Source organism: Nannobrachium achirus (genome assembly GCF_963921795.1).
Source record: "Nannobrachium achirus genome assembly, chromosome: 10".
Taxonomy (NCBI): Eukaryota; Metazoa; Chordata; class Actinopteri; order Myctophiformes; family Myctophidae; genus Nannobrachium; species Nannobrachium achirus.
The window spans coordinates 20,573,046-20,582,657 of record NC_137819.1 but is presented as its reverse complement, the minus strand read 5'-3'; the positions used below and the strand labels follow the sequence as shown (position 1 = coordinate 20,582,657).

The 9,612-nt window shown below is 42.3% G+C and overlaps 1 protein-coding gene across 1 annotated transcript in view; it reads right to left on the bottom strand.

Annotated features, from left to right (window-relative positions):
* Positions 1-6,301, bottom strand: part of arhgef2a (Rho guanine nucleotide exchange factor (GEF) 2a) — a 92,290-nt gene extending 85,989 nt beyond the window's left edge. The window contains exon 1 of the mRNA XM_080735809.1: positions 6,183-6,301. The gene's annotated coding sequence lies outside the window, so the exon portion shown is untranslated. The remainder of the gene's footprint in view (positions 1-6,182) is intronic.
* Between the last annotated feature and the right edge of the window lie 3,311 nt (positions 6,302-9,612).

Sequence of the window (9,612 nt, the reverse complement as noted above, 5' to 3'; positions counted from 1 at the left end):
TTGCGACCGAAGGTCACAGTTTACCATGAGAAAGGTCACAGCTTGTCCATATCCGTGCATTTTTCTATGGGCAAACCCATAGACCGTAGAAAAATGTGTCATCATGATGTCATCATGCTCTGATGTCACTGTGATGTCAGGGGAACCACTCTACCGCTCTGACATCATGCTCTGGCTTCACTGTGATGTCACACTAACAGGCCAGGGGAACAAATCCCTAGTGTATGATATGTCATAGATCAGTGGGTCCCAAACTTTTCAGGTCGAGACCCAAAAGAGAGATTAGGCGTTTGCCCAAACTAGTGAAACTACAAACACACAACGTGGCGTGCACTTGTAGTTCTGCTATTTCACTATTTCTTAATTATTATTATTTCTTATTTATGGAATTTCTTAGATTTTATTGTTTGTTTTAAAATACATTTATTTTAAAACATTTTATATTAAAAATACATCAATTATATATACATTTTTTTAAATGTAGGAAAATAAAATGGTAATTTTACTCGAGTCGTGACCCATAGAAATTGGCCTGTGACCCACAAATGGGTCCTGACCCACTGTTTGGGAAACAGAGATGACTGGTGTTACACAGACTTCACATAATGGAGCCACACCGCTCCCATGTGGATCCATGCACAGATTCACACGGTTCCATTTGTTCTTTCATCCTTGACATCCTTGGCTCATGGCCAACAATCACTCGTGCCTCCAAACCCAAAGGGACATACGGCCATGTCACTCTATTGGAGTGGTTCTCAAACTTTTTAAACCCCCAAACCCAAGTACCCAAGTACCTGTCAAAATACTTTATAAACGTTAAGGATGTCCATAATTACAACACCAGAGGCAGTGCCACAGATCACTTTCAACCCAGAGTCAAAACCAACAAAGGGTCAAACTCGTTCTTCTGCTATACCACCAAAATGTGGAAAGCCTTACCGAAGGCCATAAAGGAGTGTGGATCCCTAGCATCCTTTAAAATTGCCCTGAAAAACCACTTACAGGCAGCAGCCATTCGCAACTGGTAAAAAAAAAAAAAAAAAAAATATATAGCCCAGCCCTACCCTCCCCTGCCCCTTCTTTGTATATACGTACTGTTTGTTTAGACTTACTGTTTTCTTTTTTTTTTGTTCTTTCATTTTATTTTATTTTCTTTACATATCTACTGCATAGTACTGTGTTCTATTCGTCTGTCATTCAATGTTATATGAGATACTTAAATGGTTTCCTGTGGAAATAAGCTTAGTCTTTTCTAGGATCTCCTTTTAGTAGACCTTGTACCAGTGAACTGTACCGTCATGAAACTGTACCTTTTCCTATGCAAACTTCTAATAAAGTTTTCAATCAAACCAAACCAGTTATTTGGTTTTGCGGGCTGATGGACAGACGGACAGAGGAGTGAAAACACGTGTATCCTCAACCCACCAGGCTTCAGTTAAGACCCACCCCGCGGAAGCTTCTGATTGGCTGAGCCGGAGGAAGGGAGTGCTCCGTTGTATCCACTTGGACCGCACGGAGGTGCTGAAAGTCGGGGGGGGGGGCCAAGTAACGGCACATAACTCGGTAACGGCGCTGAGTCGGTTCATGCGACCGTCGCTATGCTCGACACGGCGACTTGCTTGCTTGGCTCAAGGTCGCCTGAGGCGGCGCACAATCCCTCGTCGAAGGCGAGGGATCGCCTGGCCTGGCGGGGATAACAGACTGAGATTGGTGTTTGGTGTTTCATGAGTCACCATCTACCCATCCATCACTCCACCCAAGTCTAAACACCTTCAAAACAATTGCCTTCCTCTTAAACACCTTCCTGTCAATCCCCTTTGTCTTGTCTTTGCCTTGTATCTAATGGAAGCTGCTTTTCAATGTGTGTGTGTGTGTGTGTGTGTGTGTGTGTGTGTGTGTGTGTGTGTGTGTGTGTGTGTGTGTGTGTGTGTGTGCTAGCGCGCACATGTGCGAGTGTGCGTGCGTGTGTGTTAAGCTATGAAGTACAGTGTTGAAGAATGTCTGTGTAGGGGTCAGGTTACGCACTGGCCCCTGTGGGGAGATTGGGTGACGTTGTGTGTGTTTGGAGCCATGAAGGCACTGGTTGTTAGGGAGGCTCCCATATAGGATGATTAGGATGATTAGAACCAGGGAGAGAATATGGAGAATATGGGGGAGAGAGAGAGAGAGAGAGAGGGAGAGAGCATGCCCCCCAACCTATCCTGCGAGTAGGAGAGAGAGGATAGCCAATGTATAGGGGCGGGTTTACTGATGTTCAACTGATTTTAATGCTATATTAACAATAATTAATTTTGCCGGGGACCCCCTGGAACCTCCTAAAGACCCCTGGGGGTTATAACCAACTTTTAGAACCACTGACCGATACTGCACATATAGTTTTATATAGGTGGCCAGAAAACTATGATGTGAATAGTCATACATTCTCTAATTGATTGGACTAACTTCTAGCCGATGAAATTAATAATATTTCAAGCTGGCATCCATATTATTATCATATGCAAAATAAATAGTTAAAATAGCAGATCTACAAGGTCCCAGCATGTTTTGAGCCTGGAGACCTTGTACCGGTAGATTTGCTTATAACATTGTTGAAAGCATAAAATAGTTTAAATTGAAATAGAGGGTATGCGCAATTGCGCATGCATAAAGTGAATGGCAAAACGAGTGGCAAATCGAGTGGCAAAGTGAGTTTAATGTTGTTTAACATCGTTTAAAGCAATCAGATAAGACTTTACTTTTTGGATGTATGAGCTTTCAAGGCCAGAAAGTAGTTTCTTGCCACTCAGTAGGCGTTCCCGCATAACTTCCTGGTACGATGATGATGTCACGCGCATACCCTCTATTGTTTATCCTGTAGCCATGTACGATATGAGTCCTCGCTCCTAAATGTGTGAAATTGCTATCCTGTGTAATACAGTAACAGTATAGCCCATAGCGAAAACCTACAGGGATGCCCTCTCAGTCAGCTGGCCAAGACACCCATTGGACTTTAACCAAATTAAAAGAAGTAAAAAAAGAAAGCTATCTGACATACTGGAAAGAGACAAGGCTATCTAAAAAGAGAATATTCAATGGCAGAATATCTGAGCACGGTAAACAACCCAAAACTTAGGAAAGCCTTGACTAGGTAAAGACTCAGTGAACACAGCCTTGCATTAGAGAAAGGCCGCCACAGACAGACCCCGCTCCCAAGGGAAGACAGACTATGCACCCATCCACTGCACACAAGATGTGGTGGAAACAGAGCTACACTTTCTAACCACCTGCCCACTATATACCAAGACATCAGAGGTATACTATACTTTCCAAAGATTACACACACACCCAAAGGGGGTTGGAAAACATGACCAACAACAAAAAACTCCCATACCTGGGAGAAATACAACAATGAACCCACAAGGCTAGAGAATGGAATACAACCACCTACAATACAAACCATTGTGTGACCTCTAGTCCTACTACACAAATAAACAGCTGCTGCCTTTAAACCCATTTTAAATGTGAGGCTTTTTTTTGTATACTACTTAAATCGTACAGGGAAAAAATAAATGCTGCTATTTGTACCAAAGCGACTGCAAAAGGTAGCTGCTATTTGTTTCAAAACGTTGTATACACTGTATAACATGTATAGAAAGACACAATGCCCCTCCAACTGTATACATGTTCCCCTTTTTCAACAGTTTTTATCATATTTTCACACTTGCTTTGGCAATGTAAACATATGTTTGTTTCATGCCAATAAATCTCCTTTGATTAATTGAATTGTATTTGCTTTTGTTAATGTTTACTACTGAGCTGTAGAGATAGGGAGACCCCTGTTACTGAACAAACATGTTTAATTAACAAAAATATCACTTACACCTTCTTTAAAAGTTAAAGTGTTTAAGCGTTCATGTTCACGAGAATTCCACAATTCCCAAAGTGCCTTTGAATTAGTCAAATGACGTATGTGAGTCTTATTTAATGTAGTGTTTTTATGAAACAGAAAATGATTGCAAGCAAGCCCAACAACAACCACCGCCCTATAAGCGGCCTAGACTGCAGTGGTACTCAAACCTTTTAAATGTATGTCAAGGCCACAGGCTATGCATTATTAGGCTATACGGACCCCATCTGATAGCATGACGCACGCAGAAGCTTGCCCTCCAGCCCGAGATACGCATGCCCCAGAGCCGGAGGAAGCCTCGACCGTTCTATGTCTATGAGAGTGAGACGAGTGTCATGTCCAGGGGGTGTACGTGTACTTGTACATCACGCTAGTCACCTCATGCTACAGCGTGACCTGACCTGTGGGCCACATCCCAGCAAGCACGGTCAGGACCTGGACCAATCAGTGACGTCTCGATTGGGGCCAGATCAAGTCAAACCATGACTAGTCAGATCTGGCCTTAGAATATCACCTGATTTCAACCAACATAAATCCTGCCCACTAAAACAGACGTCCTGGATTAATCAGAGAGGGTCCGATCGAGGCCAGATAAGTCTCATAACTAGATAATGTCCCAGAATATAACCTTATATGCTCATAGTTCATCTAACATTACAAACAATAACAATAATCCTGTCAAACTAAAAAGTCCATATGACATCCTGGTAATGACGTCAAGATCATCCCCATATGGGATGTGAACATAACGGCATCATGATGTCATTTGGCTTGCGGGAGTGGGCCACATGGCTCTGGATTGGAACAGTTGACTACTTATTTTCAAAAGCGTTGCTTCGGATGTAAGTTAAGACATAAATAATCAGGGTAGTTACAAGCTTAGGGGAACTTTCTTTAACTGCTGGAACTCAGCAAATCAGCATATATAGGCACTTTACATTTTCGGTCACAAAAGACATATAGGCCTATAGCCAGTAAATATCAGGGTGAAAATAATCCCTTAAATCCAATAATTACAATGTAGTAAGATAGACACATAACAGGCCAAATCTGAGCCGTCTACTGTAGTCCACATTACAATGATGTGTGAATGTCCCCCATGTCTGTCTCTGCTGTCCTACTGTCTGTCTCCATCTCTCATCCCCCTAGTCCTGTGTGTGTGTGTGTGTGTGTGTGTGTGTGTGTGTGTGTGTGTGTGTGTGTGTGTGTGTGTGTGTGTGTGTGTGCATGTGCGTGTGTCTGCCAGTGTCTAAAACCAGTTTAAAATCAGGAATAATAATAATAATAATAATACACAGAACGAGTACCAGGGATGATTGTCTAATATCACAATGTCGATATAGGCTAATATAATATTGATGGCCTGCAATAGTCACACTATAACAGCCTATTGCCATCACTGTCAGCATCAGCATGCATAGCCTATACTGTCTTGTCTCTCCTCTCACACTGTGATTGTAGACATTCCAAACAAGTCATGTAGAAGGAATGCAATGAACTGCACAGGGAGAATTTCATATCCAGCAGCTCACCTCCAGGACACATGTCTTGTCTCAACTTGACACACACACACACACACACACACACACACACTCACAAGCTGCCTAACAGGCAAACAACAACAGAAGGGAGCCTTGCTCTGTCGCTTAATTCAACTAGTTCAACTCTCTCAAAGTGTAAATGGTCTTGGCTGTCCTGCAAACATTCAGCTCTGTTTACAGTGTCAGTATCAACTTCATAATGACAACAACATTCTCTGGAGGTTATATACTAGTCTTCATACTGTTACAGACTATTAGCCTTGGCTGTACCTATGACACCAGCAGGCTACATGGACTTACAATGCCTTTAGGTTTTTGGGGAGTGGCTTTGTTTATTTGAGAAAACTGGACAGTTTCTATGTAGACTTTAGATAGTTCGTTTAGCCTAGCCCTATATGATGACATTCGTGTATGATATAGGGAAGTTGATCAGTCCGAGAAGTAAACATGCAGAAGTGAAACAGCAGTGCACGAATGTCTATTCATTATTCAACCTACTTTATGGTTTAATACTACAGTAATATACATTTGGATTTCGTTAAGACGGCAAATGTAATCATTGGTTTTAATGAGGACTTGGTTAGAAAAGGACTGCAGTTCGGCATCTGCGTCTCAATTGACAAAGCCATCATCATCTTCAACGAGCAACACCTGGTTAATAATGTGCAACCTTCACATTATTACAGCCAAGCCAACAGACTGTGAAAACAAGGCTAGGTGGGCTACCCGGCCGATAACCGAAGTTTCCTTACCTTAATTCCTTTGAGAAGACACCTGGGGATATCCTTGTGCCGTTTTAAATAGTTCCACAAACGATAATCCCGCAGTAAAAGTAGCCTAACTTTAGTAATCACAGTAGGCTACACACTCCTCATGAAGAGAGGGAATCTCCTCTCCTGTACTGTGTACACTACCTGTCTAGACACTCCTACATGTCACTGTAAAATCCTCAGTGTTCTTTTAACTCCTAGAGTGTACAAATTATACCAAATGGACCCGAGAGGGTCCATTTGGTATAATTTGTGCTCTCTATAAGTTGGGGTGGCGATATATTAGTAAGAGTACATCACCTTGTTCTTTAATGAACCTTATTCACGTTGAGAGACTTTAGGCATTATTTTTCCCACCAGACTGTTGTAGCTAAATAGGCCTACAGTGACTCTAATACAAAAACAATAATTATATAGGTCTAAATAAAACTAGCATTGCAATGTGTGTCAATTACAGAGTGTCAAACTATGAAAGTATGAAGAAAATGTGAAAAAGAAACGTTTACTGAGCAGACTGTTTCCAGTTAAATGTAGCCTAAGCCTACCCATCTGCAGTCCCTGAAATGTTATGCAGCTGCGCCATCTAGTGGTATATAGAGGGACAATAACGCACACACACACACACACACACACGCACGCGCGCACGCACGCACGCACGCACGCACGCACGCACGCACGCACACACACACACACACACACACACACACACACACACAGATAAACTAAGACTTAAATACTTTGGGATCAAACATTTGAGTTACAAATGTTAATTACAAATCAAAGATTTGCATTCATTTTCATGATTTTTCAAAATAGCAGATCTACAAGCTCATATATGGCACCACTGTGATAGCTTTTGAGCTTGTATAATTTCTGCTATTCTTTAATCACCAAAATATATAAAAAAAAGGTTAAAGTGGTTAAAAATCTAGAGTGATGTAGATAACATCAAAATAGGTTATATTAATTAATTGAGTACAAAGGAACCCAACAATGTACATTTTGCTAGTGTATCTGAACTGTAGGCTACTGTCCTGTGCAGAGCCTAAACAACTGCTGGAGTAGGGACTTTTTTTTCTTCACATAGCAGCTGGAGTCTGGACTATCCCTCAAGAGTTGAAGTATTTATGTTTGGTTTATTTCATTTATTAAAATGTTGACCTTGTACGGTGTACCAGTGAACTGTACTGTCATGAAACTACCTTTTCCTATGCAAACTTCTAATGAATCTTCAATCAATCAATGGATGATTATTGGTGCAGGAATGCATGCAGCCCACTAGGGGGCACAATCACACAGGAGAAACAACAAGCTGCATCAAGAGTAGCTCTGGTCCATAGCGATAGTGGAGTTCTCCCTAGAACTCCACTAGAACTCCACTAACGCTATGGACCAGAGCTACATCAAGAGCAGATATGACAACAATCAGTGAATCTGTGATCTGCTCCAGGGACGCCCAGAAGCAGATTTCGGTCTATTCTGCATCTAGCTTAAGGCCACAGACCCGTTCGGAAACGAGTTTGGGTCGACTTTGTTTTAGGTCGACCTTTCCTGTATTCGATTGGTCTTGACTGCAGAGGAAGAAACTAGCAAAGTGGGAAGCTCTGTGTGTTCAACAATCTGCACCTTTCAGGTACTAAATGAGTCTTTATGCTCTCGAATGGTTGAATACGTTGTTATGTTGTCTTGTTTGTGTTTTGATGAACATAATGACCTTATAATAGAAGTATATTGAGTGATTTAGAAGTGTCATGATGTCATGTTAGCGGCCCCAAGCTATGCGCATGCAAGATGGTAGCCTGTAAATGCTAAGATAGTTTATTTGTTTATTTGAAAAGGATCCCCATTAGCTGATGCCGTAGCAATCCGCTAGTCTTCCTGGGGTCCATACAAAGATATATTACATAATATTATATAGATAGCATTTATAGCAAAATTGTAACCGGTGCTTGTAGCCTGATTATGGATCAATTCAATTCAAAGGAGCTTTATTGGCATGAGAAAACATACGTTTACATTGCCAAAGCAAGTGTCACAAATACAATAAAAACAGTTGAAAATGGGGAACATATATTCAGTTGGAGGGGGTACCACATTGTGTAAACAGAGCTATGTCGCATTGTGACATTTTTATATATATATATATATACAGGGTATAAAGCTTTTGGAACAAATAACAGCATTATTTTTTCTCAAAATGCATTTAAAGGTAGCAGCTCTGTTTCATACTATGTGAGATCCTTAGTTGGTTGTGTTTCTATTTCTAGTCTTCTTTTGTCACAACAGTTCACAAATCTGGCTGCTGTGTTCGAACATTGTTGTATTTCTCCCAGTAGGTATGGGAGTTTTTCATCATTGGTCATGTTTTCAAACTCACTTCGGGTGTGTGTGCAATCTATGGGAAGTATGTGTCTCTGATGTCTTGGTACTAGTGGGCAGGTGGTTAGAAAGTGTAGCTCTGTTTCTACCACATTTTGTGTGCAGTGGGTGCATAGTCTATCTTCCTTTGGGAGCGGGGTCTGTCTGTGGCGGCCTTTCTCTATTGCAAGGCTGTGTTCGCTGAGTCTAGTCAAGTTTTTCCTGAGTTTTGGGTAATTTACTGTGCTCAGATATTCTGCTAATGGATCCCACTGGAGAAGATCGATGGAAACGGTATCCACCTGTTTCCGCAAAAAATTACTGTAGCATTATCTGCGGGACACATCCGGAGAACAGCAGACATACAAGCTCACGTCGCGTCGCAGATGCACCCGTTGTGAGTTTGTAGATCACACTCGGCTGCGGCGCTGGAAGCTGCCGCACACCTTCTGCGCAATGCACGATGGGACTTTGGAAAGTTGTGGATGGAGCGCTCATTTTCACTAGCGTCGGCAGGTTAGCTACTCACCAGCGTCAGCAGGTTAGCATTTCAACAGGTTAGCATTCACCAGCGTTAGTTTTACAGAGGTTAAGGTTAGGTTTTGGTGCACCTCTGCCGCGGTCCAAGTGACTACAATGGAGCGCTCCCTACCTCCGGTTCAGCCAATCACAAGCTTCAAAAATGAGTCCGGGGCGCTATTATTCCTACCATAGGAGACGTTGGGGGAAGGAGCGCTTCTTTTCCGTTCACCAGCGTCGGCTACTCGCCAGCGTCAGGGTTACTGAGGTTAGGGTTAGGTTTAGGCATAGTTTTACTGAGGTTAAGGTTAGGTTTAGGGTTAGAGTTAGGCATATTTTTACTGAGGTTAGGGTTTGGGTTAGGTTTAGGCATAGAGGTTAACGTTCACACCCGCGCGGTCCAAGTGACCACAGCTGAGCGCTCCAGACCTCCTCTCCAGCCAATCACAAGCCGCGCCTTCTAATTTATGGGACACCGTCTCCTACGGTAGGCATAATCATGTCCGGGGCGTGGTTATCCATCTTTCCCAGTGCA